This window comes from Macaca nemestrina, chromosome 2 (genome assembly GCF_043159975.1).
Source record: "Macaca nemestrina isolate mMacNem1 chromosome 2, mMacNem.hap1, whole genome shotgun sequence".
In the NCBI taxonomy this organism is placed as follows: Eukaryota; Metazoa; Chordata; class Mammalia; order Primates; family Cercopithecidae; genus Macaca; species Macaca nemestrina.
This window is the reverse complement of record NC_092126.1, coordinates 107,829,862-107,845,740: the sequence shown is the minus strand read 5'-3', so window position 1 is coordinate 107,845,740 and position 15,879 is coordinate 107,829,862. Positions and strand designations below refer to the sequence as shown.

The 15,879-nt window shown below is 43.7% G+C and overlaps 1 protein-coding gene and 1 long non-coding RNA gene across 6 annotated transcripts in view; one reads left to right on the top strand and one right to left on the bottom strand.

Annotated features, from left to right (window-relative positions):
• LOC112426430 (uncharacterized) overlaps positions 1-12,088 on the bottom strand; it is a 56,250-nt gene extending 44,162 nt beyond the window's left edge. Inside the window, exons 1-2 of the long non-coding RNA XR_003017729.2 lie at positions 11,515-12,088; positions 11,060-11,147 (exon numbers count right to left, since the gene is read on the bottom strand). This is a non-coding gene — a long non-coding RNA (uncharacterized lncRNA). The remainder of the gene's footprint in view (positions 1-11,059; positions 11,148-11,514) is intronic.
• Positions 1-15,879, top strand: part of LOC105480308 (zinc finger protein 445) — a 69,447-nt gene that overhangs the window by 20,491 nt on the left and 33,077 nt on the right. For 2 of the 5 annotated variants that reach the window (XM_011738952.2, XM_011738949.2), the window contains exon 1: positions 12,050-12,153. The exons of 2 other annotated variants lie outside the window; for them this stretch is intronic. The gene's annotated coding sequence lies outside the window, so the exon portion shown is untranslated. Of the gene's footprint in view, positions 1-12,049; positions 12,154-15,879 lie in introns of those variants that run through there. One more of the 5 variants, XM_011738950.2, reaches the window with a different exon arrangement.

The following is a 15,879-nucleotide window of genomic DNA, read 5'->3' as shown; positions in this document are numbered from 1 at the left end:
GTGGAGGACCAGGCAATTCCTTGATTAGGCTGAGCCTATGAAATCCCAATCTGAGTATACCCATCCATTCTTTTTTTTTTTTTTTTGAGATGGAGTCTCACTCTGTTACCCAGGCTGGAGTGCAGTGGCATGATCTCAGCTCACTGCAAACTCCACCTCCTGGGTTCAAGCGATTCTCCTGCCTCAGCCTCCGGAGTAGCTGGGATTACAGGCACATCCCACCACGTCTGACTAATTTTTGTATTTTTAGTAGAGACCGGGTTTCACCATTTTGGCCAAGCTGGTCTCGAACTCCTGACCTCAGGTGATTCGCCCACCTCGGCCTCCTGAAGTGGTGAGATTACAGACGTGAGCCACCACGTCCAGCTCCCAGCCATTCTTCTTTCTTCCTGCTGGAAATCACTACCCAGGGGTGGTTTTGGCCTGGGCCACAGTAGTGCCACCAGTGAGCCTCCTGATTTAAATCTGGAGGCATTGGTACCTTTGGGCATTTCTCTCTTGTGGGACCCCATGGGGACAGGGAAAGGGTTGATAGAATATTGAGGAACTAATGTTCCTCCAGTTGTAACCAGGACCTCTGATCCCAGGGTGGGCAATATTATAAGATATGTCAAATTTATTCAGAATGTGACCTCTCTCTCCAGGTTGGATGACCAAGGCTGAAAGGTTTAGGTCAAGTAACAGGGGTGGTGGATCCCTGCAGAAGTTATAGCCTCAGGAATCAGAATACTCACCCCATGTCATTGGACAAGAGCATCTCTAGAGGGCTGGGGAGTTTCATGGGGTGGGGCATGTGGGATCATCAATCTTTACCTTGTTCAGTCTCACAGAAGACTCTGCCATGCCTGGCATGACAACACCTAGATAAGAATCAGTACAGCTGTGGTGAGAAGGAGGCAAGCAAACAATGCTGGAGTTGTTACTGAAGTCTCTCCTATCCTATAATTCCATTGTAATGGCCTGGCTGTTACCAAGTGTCTTGGACTTTCCTCAAACTATCACGCCTGGCCCAGTTCACATTCTAAGCTATCAGTGGCTCAAACTGCTGAGTGACTCCCTTGTAACAAGTCCACAGGCAGGCATACTCTGGAGTATCCTGCTTTAATATGACAAAAGGACTCCCATATTGGTGTGAGCATTACTGACTTATATTAGCACTTCAGACGTGGATGTACCACATGTAGTTTTTCTCACCCTGCAACTGTGGGGCAAAAACAGGCTGAGACTGTATATAAATGGACTGACCAGGACTATAACAACAAATGCCTGACAGGTGTCACTTGTGCCCTTCTAGGTATGTATTCCTCTGTGGCCCTCAGTGTCTATCTCCAGAAGGATCTTGTTGCCTTGGAGTCCTGGGGCCCACTGTCCATGTCAACAACTGTACGGACAGCTAGAAGGGACCTGCTCTGCCAACCTGCCACAGGATGACTTGTAGCACTCTCCCAGGAGAACAAACCAACAGCTGGTTTCATTCTGCAGTTCACATCCTTTTTTTTTTGAGACGGAGTTTTGCTCTTGTTGCCCAGGCTAGAGTGCAATGGCGCGATCTCGGCTCACCGCAACCTCTGCCTCCCAGGTTCAAGCGATTCTCCTGCCTCAGCCTCCCTAGTAGCTGGGATTACAGGCATGTGCCACCACACCCGGCTAATTTTGTATTTTTAGTAGAGATGGGGTTTCTCCATGTTGGTCAGGCTGGTCTTGAACTCCCGACCTCAGGTGATCCGCCCACCTCAGCCTCCCAAAGTCTTGGGATTACAGGCATGAGCCACTGCGCCCAGCCATTCTTTTTTTTTGTTTTTGTTTTTTGAGACAGAGTTTTGCTCGTTGCCCAGGCTGGAGTGCAATGGCGCGATCTCGGCTCACTGCAACCTCCGCCTCCCAGGTTCAAGCGATTCTCCTGTCTCAGACTCCCGAGTAGCTGGGATCACAGGTGCATGGCACCACACCCAGCTAATTTTTTGTATTTTTAGTAGAGACGGGGTTTCGCGATGTTGGGCAGGCTGGTCTCAAACTCCTGACCTCAGGTGATCCACCCACTTTGGCCTCCCAAAGTGTTGGGATTACAGGCGTAAGCCACCATGCCTGACCCAGTTCACATTCTAATACCAGGCATCAGCATATAGACTCTTGAAAAAATAGTGCCCAACCTGTCCTTAACCGTGGTGGAAATAACTAATGCTGCTGCCCAAGCTATCCAAGACCAATGAGGCTCACTAAACTCGCTAGCAAGGTGATAATGGACAATTGAACAGCTTTTGATTATCTGCTAGTGGAATTATGCCATTGCTAAACCTGTTGTTCTGTGTATGTTAATTCAGAGAAAGTAGAAACTGAGCTACAGAAGATCTATGCTCAGGCAGGATAGTTATCTGCTTTATGCTTGCAGTCTCCCTTAGACTCATTTGTTGAATTCTTCAATTTCAATTGCCTTATTCCGGGCACTTGGGTTACTGGCTGAGCACCATCCTGTAGGGAGGCCTGATCATCCCCCTGGCTCTGGTTCTCCCAGTGATCCTGTGAAGTGCTGTATCAAAGTGACAGGGATTTTCAGAAAACTAGGAATAGAGAGTAACTTTCTCAACTTGATAGAGAACATCTACAAAAAACCTATAGCTAACATTACACTCGATGAGAACCTAGAAGCCTTTCTGCTAAGAACAGGAACAAGACAGGGATGTCCCCTCTCCCAGTGCTTTTCAGAGTAGTACTGGAAATCCTAGCTAGTGCAGTGAGACAAGAAAGGGTAATAAAAGGTATACAGATTAGGAAGAAAGAAATAAAACTGTCTTTTTTCACAGATAACATGATTGTCTATGTAGAAAATGCAAAAGAACAAAAAAATCCTGAAACAAGTGATTATAGCAAGGTTGCAGAATACAAGGTTAATGTACAAAATTCAGTCAATTCCTTATATGTCAGCAATGAACAAGTAGAGTTTGAAATTTAAAACACAAAACTCCATCTCAAAAAAGAAAATTATACAAAATTAGCCAGGCATGGTGGTGCATGCCTGTAATCCCAGCTACTCCGGAGGCTGAGGCAGGAGAATTGCTTGAACCCAGGAGGCAGAGGTTGTGGTGAGCCGAGATCACACCATTGCACTCCAGCCTGGGCAACAAGAGTGAAACTGTCTCAAAGACAACAACAAAAAATTAACATTAGCACCCCCCAAAATGAAACACGTAGGTATACATCTAATAAAATATGTACAAGATTTATATGAGGAAAACTACAAAACTCTGATGAAAGAAATCAAAGAACTAAATAAATGCAAAGATTTATATTTAGATGTTCATGAATAGGAATCCTAAATATTGTCAAGATGTCACTTCTTCACAACTTGATCTATAGATTCAATGCAATCCTGATCAAAATCTAAGCAAGTTATTTTATGGATATCAATAAACTGATTCCAAAGTTTACATGGAGAGTAGACCCAGAGCAATCAACTTAGTATTGACGTAGAAGAACAAAGTTAGAGGACTGACCCTACTTGACATCGAAACTTACTATAAAGCTATAGTAATCAAGGTCATATGGTATTGGTGAAAGAATAAACAACTGGACTAATGAAATAGAATACAGGGTGCAGAAATAGGTGCACATAAATATAGCTGACTTATCTATGGCAAAGCTAGAGTAAAGGCAATACAATGGAATAAAGTTGTCTTTTCACAGATGGTGCTAGAATAAATGGTCATCCACATGCCAAAAACATTTTGAATCTAAGGCCAGGCACGGTGGCTCACGCCTGTAATCCCAGCACTTTGGGAGGCCGAGGCTGGCAGATCACGAGGTCAAGAGATCAAGACCATCCCAGCCAACATGGTGAAACCCCGTCTCTACTAAAAATACAAAAATTAGCTGGGCGTAGTGGTGCACCTGTAGTCCCACCTACTCAGGAGGCTGAGGCAGGAGAATCGCTTGAACCCAGGAGGCGGAGGTTGCAGTGAGCTGAGATTGCGCCACTGCACTCCAGCCTGGTGACAGAGTGAGACTTCATCTCAAAAAATTAAAAAAAAAAAAAAATTGAATCTAGACACAGATCTTACACTCTTCACAAAAATCAAGATGAACTATATGCCTAAATGTAAAACACAAAACTACAACACTCCTAGAACATAGGAAAATATCTAGATGACCTTGGATAGGTCTAATGACTTCAGGTACAACACCAAAGGCACAATAATGGAAGAAATAATTGATGAGCTAGATTTTGTTAAAATTATAAACTTCTGCTCTGCAAAAGATACTGTCAAGAGAATGAGAAGACAAGCCCCAGACTGGGAGAAGATGTTTGCAAAAGACATATAAAGAACTGTTATCCAAAAAATATGGAGAACTCTTAAAACTCAACAATCAGAAAATGAACAACTCAATTTAAAAGATCAACAAGGCCAGGCATGGTGGCTCACGCCTGCAGTCCCAGTACTTTGGGAGGCTGAGGCAGAAGGATCACTTGAGCCTAGGAGTTCAAGACCAGCCTGGGCAACATAGTGAGATCCCCCATCTCTAAAATAAATAAATAAATAATTTGAAAAATCACCAAAACCTGAACACACACCTTGCCAAGAAGGTATGAAGCTGGCAAGTATGCATGTGAAAAGATCTTCAGCATCATATGTTGTTAGGGAATTGCAAATTAAAATCACAGTGAGAGGAGACACTGTGACACCTATTCTGAATCTAAACACTGACAATACCAAATGCTAGTGAGGATACTAGCAAACAGAAGCTCTCACTCATTGCTGGTGGGAATGTAAAATGGTACAGTAACTTTGGAAAAGTTTGGCCGCTTTCTTATAAAACCAAAAATACTTCACCATCTGATCCAGCAATTGTACTCCTTGGTATTTACCCAAATAAATTGAACATTTATGTCCACACAAAAACCTGTACACAGATGTTTATAAGCAGCTTTATTCATAACTGACAAAAGTTGGAAGCAACCAAAGTGTCTTTCAGAGGCTACGTGGTTAAATAAACTGTGGTATATCAAACAATGGAATATTATTCACTGCTAAAAAGAAATGAGTTATCAAGTCATGAAAAGACATAGAGCCCAGCCTGGGCAACATAGTGAGATCTTGTCTCTACTAAAAATAAAAAAATAACATTAGCTGGGTGTGCTGGCATACACCTGTAGTCCCAGCTACTCAGGAGGCCAAGACAGGAGGATCGCTTGAGTCCAGGAGATTGAGGTGGCAGTGAGCTATGACTGTGCCACTGCACTCTGGTGTGGGCAACAGAGCAAGACTCTGTCTCTCAAAAAAAAAAAAAAAAAGAAAAAAAGAAAAAAGAAAAAAAGAAAAGACACAGGAAACATCAATCTGAAAGGTGTGCATACTGTATGATTTCAACTGTATGACCTTCTGCAAAAGGCAAAACTATGGTAAAAAGATCAGTGGTTGTCACAGGGAGGAGGGAGGGATGAATAAGGAGAGCACAGAAGATTTTTAGGGCAGTGAAACTATTCTGTATAATACTATTTTATGGCTATCAGTAAACTGATTCCAAAGTTTACATGGAGAGGCAAAAGACCCAGAATAGTCAACTCAGTATTAAAGTAGAAGAACAAAGTCAGAGGACTGACTTTACTGGACTTTAAGCCTTCCTATAAAGCTATAATGATCAAGACCATCCTCCTGCCTCAGCCTTCCAAGTAGCTGAGACTACAGGTGTGCACCACCACACTATTCTGGAAATTATTCCATATGATGCAGAATACATGTATGTGGATACATGTATTTATACATTTGTCAAAAAACCATAGAATGTATAACACCAAAAGCGAACCTTAATATAAAGTCGTGGCCTGGTGTGGTGGCTCACACCAGTAATCCCAGCACTTTGGAGGCGGAGGCAGGTGGATTACTTGAGTCCAGGAGTTTGAGACCAGCTAGGGCAACAGAGCAAAACCCTGTGTCTACAAAAATACAAAAAAATTAGCCAGGTGTGGTGGCTTGCACCTGTAGTCCTGGCTACTCAGGGGCTGAGGTGGGAGGATCGCTTGAGCCTGGGAGGTCAAGGCTGCAATGAGCTGTGATTGTACCACTGCACTCCAGCCTGGGCAACAGAATGAGACCCTGAAAAACAAAACAAAAACATACACACACACACACACACACACACACACACACACACACACACACACACACACACATATATTTGATTGTAACTAATGTACCACTGTGGTTTGGGATGTCTATAGGGGGAGGTTATGTGTGTATGAAAACAGAGTGAATTGGGAACTCTCTGTTCTTTCTGTTCAATTTTGCTGTGAACCTAAAACTGCTCTAAAAAATAAGGGTTGTCCAGGTGCGGTGGCTCATGCCTGTAATCCCAGCACTTCAGGAGGCTGAGGAGAGTGGATTGCTTGAGCCCAGAAGTTTGAGACCAGCCTTGGCAACATAGTGAAACCCCATCTCTACCAAAAATACAAAAATTAGCCAATCTCATAACCTGGTCTCAAAATAAATAAATAAATAGATTTTAAAAATAAGGGTTATTCATTTTAAAAAGTGACAGGAAGATTCTGTGAGCAAACCTAATCCATAGGGGTTGTTCAGGCCCCATCAGACCCAGCTTTGCCTCCAAATTCAGGGCAGATGGTGGTCTGCTCGATTCAGTATCCTTTCATTTGCTTTTTCAGCAGCCAAGCAAGGGTCAGTGGGTAGACTGCTGGGAAAGACAGTCCTGCACAGCCTGTCAACCCTTGCAGTTTCAAAGCATGTGCCTCGGGCTTGGAACTTTTACTTACATGGTGATAAAGAGCCTCCACACCCTGTCCTGGGCTCACTGCCTTGTTTGGGAAGATCTTTTTCTGTACCAGGTTTGACATATACTTCTTTGTTCTGCTTAAACATGTGCATCATATGGTACCAACCCAACCCCACTGCTATATCTGTTCTCAGTGGGAAGGGAATGGGGTCCTTCCCAGGCAACACGCAAAGAGTGTATGCAGACCATCTGTCTGCCTTGGTTGCAGGGCAAGTCCCACTGGCCGTGGGGAACCAATGCTCTCTGTTGAAGCTGATCTTACTCTGTCTCTTCTCTGCATGAATAAAATGTTCTATCCAGTGCTTGTGTAAGTCTTGTCTTTCTTGACAAGCCCCAAACCTGCAAACCCTGCAGTGGCTTACCATCGTAGGACTGCTGCTTTTGGTGGTACTCATTGTTAAGCTCTGCTGTCCTCTACCCAGCAGGACTCCTCTGTTGGAGGTGGAAACAGGTGTCAGTTGCTTGACACCTGGTGACTGATATACCCCAGGTCTGGAGCAGTAAATTCCAGTGCACATAGTGCACACTCAGTAAATTCTTTGTGAATGAAAGAATGAATGAGTATAGATAGATGTGGCTTCCAATACCCATACTGATACTTCCTACTTCTTTGTTCAGACAGAGAATAAGGAAAGCAGGAGGAGCAGGTTTGCTTGGGGCACAGGTGGTGAGTGAGTTGTTGGTGCCAGTGGAATGGTAACACATCATGAACTAATTCTATTAGTTGTCTCAAGTCTTGGAACTTCCACCTCCAGACTTTGTTTCTTTTTCTTTTTTTTTTTTTTTGAGATGGAGTCTCGCTCTGTTGCCCAGGCTGGAGTGCAGTGGCGCAATCTCAGCTCACTGAAAGCTCTGCCTCCTGGATTCACGCCATTCTTCTGCCTCAGTCTCCTGAGTAGCTGGGACTACAGGCGCCTGCCACCATGCCCAGCTAATTTTTTGTATTTTTAGTAGAGACGGGGTTTCACCCTGTTAGCCAGGATGGTCTCGATCTCCTGACCTCGTGATCCGCCTGCCTTGGCCTCCCAAAGTGCGGGGATTACAGGTGTGAGCCACCGCGCCCGGCCTCAGACTTTCTGTAAGAGAGCTTTGCTCCCTTATGGGCTCTTGTAATGCCAAAGCTTTGCTTTCTAAGCCTGTCTCTGATACAGACTTATTACAGAAATCAAATACTAATATGATTGTTTCCTTTCCCCTTACATTCTCGCTGTAATAAGGCTAGCACCCTCTCCTCTCTTCCTGCTTCTCTCTCTCTCTCTCTCTCTCTCTCTCTCTCTCTCTCTCTCTCTCTCGGCAATGGAAGTCAGTGAACAGGAGGAGGATCACTTCAGGGCCCTGAGGAAAAATAAAATTTTGAAGATTATTTAGTGATGTGATAAAAAACACTTGACATTAGAATGGCGAGTGAAAAAAAGGCAGGACAGTAGCAGTTGCCAAAAGATGAAATTGCAACGAATTTAGTTTAAAGACCAAATTAGGCCAGGCGCGGTGGCTCACGCCTATAATCCCAGCACTTTGGGAAGCTGAGGCGGGTGGATCACCTGAGGTCAGGAATTCAAGACCAGCCTGGTCAACATTGTGAAACCCCGTCTCTACTAAAAATACAAAAATTAGCTGGGCGTGGTGGTGGGCGCCTGTAATCCTAGTTACTCAGGAGGCTGCGGCAGGATAATCACTTGAACCTGGGAGGCGGAGGTTGCAGTGAGCCAAGATCACGCCATTGCACTCCAGCCTGGCTTCAGAGCGAGACTCCGTCTCAAAAATAAATAAATAATAGTAATAAAGACCAAATTAGGTTTTGTTAGTGATTCTGGATTCAGGCAACATCTCATTCTATAAAATAGAATGGGTATTCTGATAAGCTGAACAGAGTAGATTGGCTTTATGAGCAGAAAAAGGCCAAATAAAGCAAAAATAGGGAACCAAAAGCAGACTGGTTGGCATTAGTTATTTCAGATTACTTTCCTTGTAAAGGTTAAAGCAGAGGGGACTTCGTTATCATACCAGCTAAATCTGGCCTGTTTGAGGATTTGGCTATTATCACAATAGAAACCTCCTAAGGGCCTGGGTTAGATATAGAGAAGATTGATTAGTCAACAGATGTTTATTGAGTACATACTATGTAAGTGAGTGTTGTTCTAAGTACTTGAGGTATAGCAATGCATGTAAACAAAGATTCCATAGTTTTTCTTCCTCATGGCTATGGCCTGACTCAAAGATTCTTTTGCCCCCTCTATTACCAATAAAGTTTAAACTCCTCATGTATATTCCCTCCTGGCTTCCTGATCTTCTCTCTTTCTCTACTTTTATGTTCAGATGCAAGGAATATCCTCTGCAGAAAAAGATGGAAGGTGGAGGAGGGAGTTGAGTTCAATTTTTCATTTTAAGTCCTTCATTAGTACTACTTAATGCATCAGTATTTTTTTGATATAAATGATAATTTTAAAATTCATTTAAAATTGGATCACCTTCTAAAATCTCATATTAAAATATATTTTTCAGTATCTTAAAATTAGAGACAGAAGGGGGAATTCAGAGAAGATTAATTATACGATGTAATATAATATGTAATATATTTCAAATGGCCACAATTACACATAATTTAACTGTTTAAACATTTGTTCTGTGTTTTTCTTTTAGGAGAGTACCCTATTCCAATGGATCACAGTAATCACCATCCTCAGATACATTGCCCTATTTTATTTTCATCCTAATATTTCAACCCCCCTCCCTCAAACTACAGAGAAGGGGCTGAATTTGAGGCCAGAAAAGGAGTGAAAATCCTACCAGGCCAGTTTGCCCACAGCTGATTCTCAGTGTTAACATCTTGTCTCTTTTCTCAAGTCACATTCCAGATCCCCATCTCAACACCCCAAGTTTTTCTTCCCCATTTCAAAATAAGAAGAAAAAAATTAAGGAGGAAATTTCCCCCTTCTATTTGAAAGGCAGAATCCTGATGCACTTTAAATTCCAAAACAAAGAAGCAAATGAACATACAATCCTTTAGCATGTGGTTTTTACATGTAGCAAGGAATCAGGGTAAAAGGATAATCTACTCCCAGGTTCTCAAATGTTGGAATCATCTGGAGATTTTAAAATCTAGGCTTGTCACTGTCTCACCCACAAAGATTTGGGTTGAATTGATATGAGGTATGGACTTTTTAAAAGCTCTAAGGAGGATTCTAATCTGCAGCAAAGTTAAGAACCACTGATTTACATGCACAGTTCTTTGCTGCTCCAAGTGTAGTCCAGGAACTGCAACATGGGTACACCTGGAAGTTTGTTAAAAGTATTCGTTGGTCCCTCCCCAGACCTCTTGAATTTGAATCTACGGTTTAACCAGATCCCAAGTGATTTGTATTCATATGCACATGAGAATTTGAGAATCTTACCTAGGGCTTTTACTAAGCAAACTGCCCCGATCTGAAAGAGAGTATATAGTGCTCAGGAAGTACAGCTAGCAAGAATATGCCTCCTACCAGAAAAGTGAAGAAACCTCATGGTTATAGGCTCGAGTGGTGTGACACTCAGAGAAATCAGGTATTAGCAGAGCTCTGAGATTCAAGAAGCTGTGTAGGTCTTAAAATCAGAGCTGCAGTCCCAGTGGCTGCTCCCCAAACTTGGCAAGTGCTAGTGAAGCCAATCTGGTTGATCTGTTTGATCACACTAAATGTGGGTGCTATCTATGCTAACCACCTATCACGTTGAAAAACATCCAGTAAGTACATCCCAAACACATAGAACCTGCTCAAACTCTTCTATGATGGGAAAATTTTGTTCTGAAACATAACTTGAAAACTCTTCTCACCACTATGGGTGGTTCTGAATCACTCAAGAACATTATATCGAGTGGAAATTAATGGACAAATTAGGCATTGACAAGCAGTTTCTATTTTACTTTTTGCATGTGTTGGATATTTTCCAATTGCCCCTCCATATTCAGTCTCAGTCCTCAACCCTGCTGTGACACTTGGGAGACTGAGTTTCCTGGATTGCCCTCTGGCTTCCAGTTGGGTTGGGCCAATGGGAAGCCCTGGCAGGAGATCAGAAGAGAGCTGGGTTCAGGTTATTTATTATCCCAGCTTCCTTTGTGCTGGACTATGGCTTCGATGTAGCCCTCAACTGAAAGCCACAGGTTCTCTCAAGTAGCCTGCTCCTAGGGGTGAGAATAGCTTCTAAATGTTGCTAGCCATGGGATGCTGCACCACCCCGTGTTGCATTTCCTTAACCCTGTCCACTTTGTGTACATCGCCCCTTGTGAGCTCTCCCCACTTACCTTGTTTGAATGTGTCGTCTGTTTCTCTATCACCTCACCACCATCTCCCTGGTGTTCAGGATCTATTCTCTGTTTCCATCTTTGGTGACTGGAGCATTAAAAAGGGGTGGATCAGATGAGTAAAGCAAAGCCTCAGGGCACAGATGGGCATCATGAATGCCTATCTGAAAGATCAATTAGCAACATGTTGCAGCCTACCACTAGGAAGCATAGACCAGAGGACTACCAGGACAGCAGCTTGCAGCATGCCCTCCAATGGCAGCATATGGCCTTATGGCTTTGGCTGTGCACCCTCAAGGTTCTCTGGCACTGGCAATAGATGACATTTGCTCCTACAGGGGGTGGGCAACCTCTCCATGTTGCTTCACCTCCTCTTCAAGCAGCCCTTCCACCCTCCCAACCTACTCCTCCCAGATTCCACATATTATTGGGCAATGGCATCATTGTTCACTCACCAGGTGAGCATAGTTAGAATTCACCCACAGGAGAAAACAAGTGAAGGCCGTGGGAAGCTAAAGTATGGTGCACATCTGGGCTGGTTATGAACAGGTATTCCTGGGTATGGTGATGATGGGGATGAGCTCGTCTTGGAAAGGCAGGAGTTCTGGCACCTAGCTTCCCGTAGCATCTGGGTCCCCTCTTTGAAGGGTACCCAGGCGAAGAATGAGTGGCTCCCTTAACCCCTTCTCCTGGCCAGAAGTAGTCTGCTAGATACTGCCGGCTCTATTTTCACTCCTAGCTTTGGATCCCTTTCTTCCCTGGAGGGAAAGAGGCCTTCAGGGCAGTCCCGCAGAAACGACAGGAGGGATGTAAGAAAACAGGCGCGGCTGGGCATCCAAGCGTGGAAGGGAAGTCCACGGAGCGTAGAAGGGAAGTCCAGCGGAGGGTGGTGGGAGATGTTGGGCAAACCCCGCCGCCCGCTGCACAGGAGCCGGAGAGAAGCAGAGACGTTGGGCCTCCCAGTTTCCTAGAGAGGCCGCGGAGGGCCTGGGGCGGTGACGCGCGTGCGCGATTCGAGCCGCCGGGAGGTAGGCGCGGGACCGGTGGCTGCGGTGGCGGCGGGTGGACCGATTGTCGCTCGGCGGCGAGAGTCGGTGAGAGGCCTGGCGGGGGGCGGGGGTGGGGGTGGCGGCATTGCGGGCGCAGGGCTCCCCGAAGGCCGTGGCATCCTCGGGCCTGCTCGGGCGGCGGACGGGGCCCAGCCTGGAGGCTGCGCCTGTGGCTGGGGTCTGGCGGTGGATCCCGCCCCTGCCACGCTGAGGGCGTATAGAGAACCTCTTTGCCTCCCGGGCGTTCAGGGTAGAGAATCTGGATTCTCCGGGCATTCTCATTTCATCCAATTATGCAAATAAAGCGTATTTATCAGAGACAATTAGATAACACGGGAAAGTAGAAGAAAAGTAAAAGTAGCCGCAATCCTGAAATCTGTCTCCAGGCCTCCTGACATTTAAAATATCTGTGCATAATTCTGCACACTGACATCCATAAATATATATTATGAAATGAGAGCGTGCCATTGCTTTTTAAAAAACTTGTTAGTATTATTGTGAGGAAACAGTATTATGCCAAAATACACATAACATTTGCCATACAATACATAAACGTTTACCATTTAACCATTTGGAAGTGTATAATTCACTGACATTATGTACATCCATACTACTGCTTTTTAAAAATCATAATCTCCTGAATTTGTAGAATGCATTTGTTCGTATTTTGGCTAAAATTAGTGCTGGCATTATGACACCACTAAAACATTTTTTTTTTCGAGGATAATTAAGAAATCATATTAGCAGTTTATTTTCTGTAAGACACATTTACATGAAGCTCTAAATAGTGAAGTGACATTTGTGCAGAAAAATAGCAAAATCTTGTTTGTTAGGGTGATTATCTTTCACAATGAAATAACTAGTATATAAAATGCAGTTTTTAAACAAAGGCAGAGCTCTAACCTACAGCGATTGTAGCACACTCAGACTTGCACAGGCCTAAGAGATCAGAGAATTGTCTCCTTCCGAATTTATAAGTGGTGGCCAGGAAAGAATGTTATTCTGTTTCAAACTGCTTGCAGTGCAAAACTGAAAACTCAGTATTAGGTTGGTTGTTTTGCGAGGAAGTGCCAGGGAGTGGTTTGAGCAGTAATTTGATTAAGCAGTTTCAGAGAGCCTCCATGTGTTGTGTGTGTCTGCGTGTGTGTGTGCATGTGTGTGTGTGTGTGCATGCATGTGTGTGCATATTCAGGGACCAAAGAATTAGGCTGCTCTTTTATGTTATCTTAATGAAAGGCAGACACATTTTGGTTAGGAAAAAAAAAAAAAAAGTCTTACTGTAAGCCGAAAAGATGAGAATGTTTTGAAGATAAACCTCAGTATGCACTTAAAAAGGAAACTGACAAAAAGCATGAAAAATGGCAAGTATTCCACCAGTAGGTTTTCTGTGACTTCTCGTATCCAGGAAGAATTAGTGCATATGCAGTCTACGATGTCAGAGAGTAAACTATAGTAAAACATAACACTATATTTTGCAATTTTCAATATTTTGTACTAGAAACAATGTGAAAGTACATTTCTGTGATTCTCAGGCGAATCGTTAGGTGTTCTGTAAGATTGAATTTATGAATTTATTTTTTTCCTTCCTAATCTTAAATTTCTTTTTTTTCTTGTTTATTTTATTTTATTTATTTTTGAGACGGAGTTTCACTTTTGTTGCCCAGGCTGGAGTGCAGTGGCGCAATCTCGGCTCACTGCAACCTCCGCCTCCCGGGTTCAAATGATTCTCCTGCCTTAGCCTCCCGAGTAGCTGGAATTACAGGCGTGTGCCACCACGCCCGGCTAATTTTTGTATTTTTAGTAAAGACGGGGTTTCACCATATTAGTCAGGCTGGTCTTGAACTCCCGACCTCAGGAGATCTGCCTGAGCCTCCCAGAATGCTGGGATTACAGGTGTGAACCACCGTGTCCAGCTCTTGTTTTATTTTACCATGTATCACTTGTCACTTTTTAGCATACCAGGTATCTGTCTCCTCATACGCGCCTCAAGGCAGCACTGGAACATGTAGTAGGTTCTCAATAAATATATGCCAAATTAATGAAAGAAGGAATCCAAATTGGTAGATAAAAATCGACAGTATTAAATGTCCTCGATTTTTAGGAGCCACTTGCTAAGCTAATCTTTAATACCTGATCGTGCGTAGTGGCTCATAGCGGGTGGATCACCTGAGGTCAGGAGTTCAAGACCAGCCTGGCCAACATGGTGAAACCCCCATCTCTACTAAAAATACAAAAAATTAGCTGGGCATGGTTGCGGGCACCTGTAATCCCAGCTACTCAGGAGGCTGAGGCAGGAGAATTGCTTGAATCCAGTAGGCGGAGGTTGCAGTGAGCGGAGGTCACGCCATCCTATGCTAGCCTGGGCAACAAGAGTGAAACCCCATCTCAAAAAAACCAGAACAAAACCTGTAATACCTAAAATGGAAATAAATCAGATAAAAATGATGACTGAATGACTGGAACTTTGCAATCTAAGATAAGACAAACTTTTTTGAAACAGAGTTAGCGATCTTTCACCCAGGCTGGAGTGAAGTGGCGTGATCTCAGCTCACTGCAACCTCGGCCGCCCCCCTGCCCCCGCAGGTTCGAACAATTATCCGGCCTCAGCCTCACGAGGCCTCACGAGTAGCTGGGATTACAGGCATGCGACACCACGCCCAGCTAATTTTCGTATTTTTACTTTTGAACTCCTGACCTCAGGTGATCCACCTGCCTCGGCCTCCCAAAGTGCTAGAATTATAGGGATAAGCCACCGTGCTTGGCCGACAGACTTTTTATTTGGAATAATTGTAGACTTACAAAGGGTTGCAAACATTTTAGAGTTCTCTTACACCTTTTACCTAGTTTGTCTAAAGTTGCTATCTTGGGTTACCATAGCATGTTCATCAAAATTAAAAAATTTACGTTGGTACAGTACTATTAATTAAACTGCAGGCTTTTAAAAGTTTATCTTTTTTTTTTTTTAACGTTCTTTTTCCATTGTAGGATCCAAACTAGAGTTCCTCATTACATTTAGTTGTCATGTTTACTTGGTCTGCTTCAATCTGTGACAGTTACTTAGTCTTTCAAAACACTTTTGAAGAAGTGTTTTTTATTTGGTTTTTTTGAAACGGAGTTTCGGGTGGGAGTGCAATGGCTCGATCTCGGCTCACCGCAATCTCCGCCTCCCCGCAATCTCCGCCTCCCAGGTTCAAGTGATTCTCCTGCCTCAGCCTCTGGGCAGGAGAGTAGCTGGGATTACAGGCATGCGCCACCACGCCAGCTAATTTTGTATTTTTAGTAGAAGCAGGGTTTCACCGTGTTGGTCAGGCTAGTCTCAAACTCCCGACCTCAGGTGATCCGCCCACCTCGACCTCCCAAAGTGCTGGGATTACAGGCCTTAGCCACCGCGCCCGGCCTTGTATTTGTATTTTTATAAAGTCCCTCAATTTGGTTGCATCTCAAGTTTTCTGTCAAGTTTTACCACTCGAACCTTACTGTCTTTCTCCTAGTCATCAGTAATTATTTGGGGGAAGATAGTTTACTGCTTTGCAAATGAGATAGTTTCTCTTTGAACTTTGGTCTAAGTAGCATTGATTGATTGATCTTGCCTACAGCAATGACTACTGTGGTGTTGGGATTTGACTTTCTCTTTCCTTCATTTCTTCTAAGCATTCATTGGATACTTACATATGATTCTCATTCATTCAAAGTATTCATTGGAATACTTTGTGAGGAAGAGCTGTCCCTTCTCCCCTGTTATTTATTTATTCAATCAGTTATATTATTTTG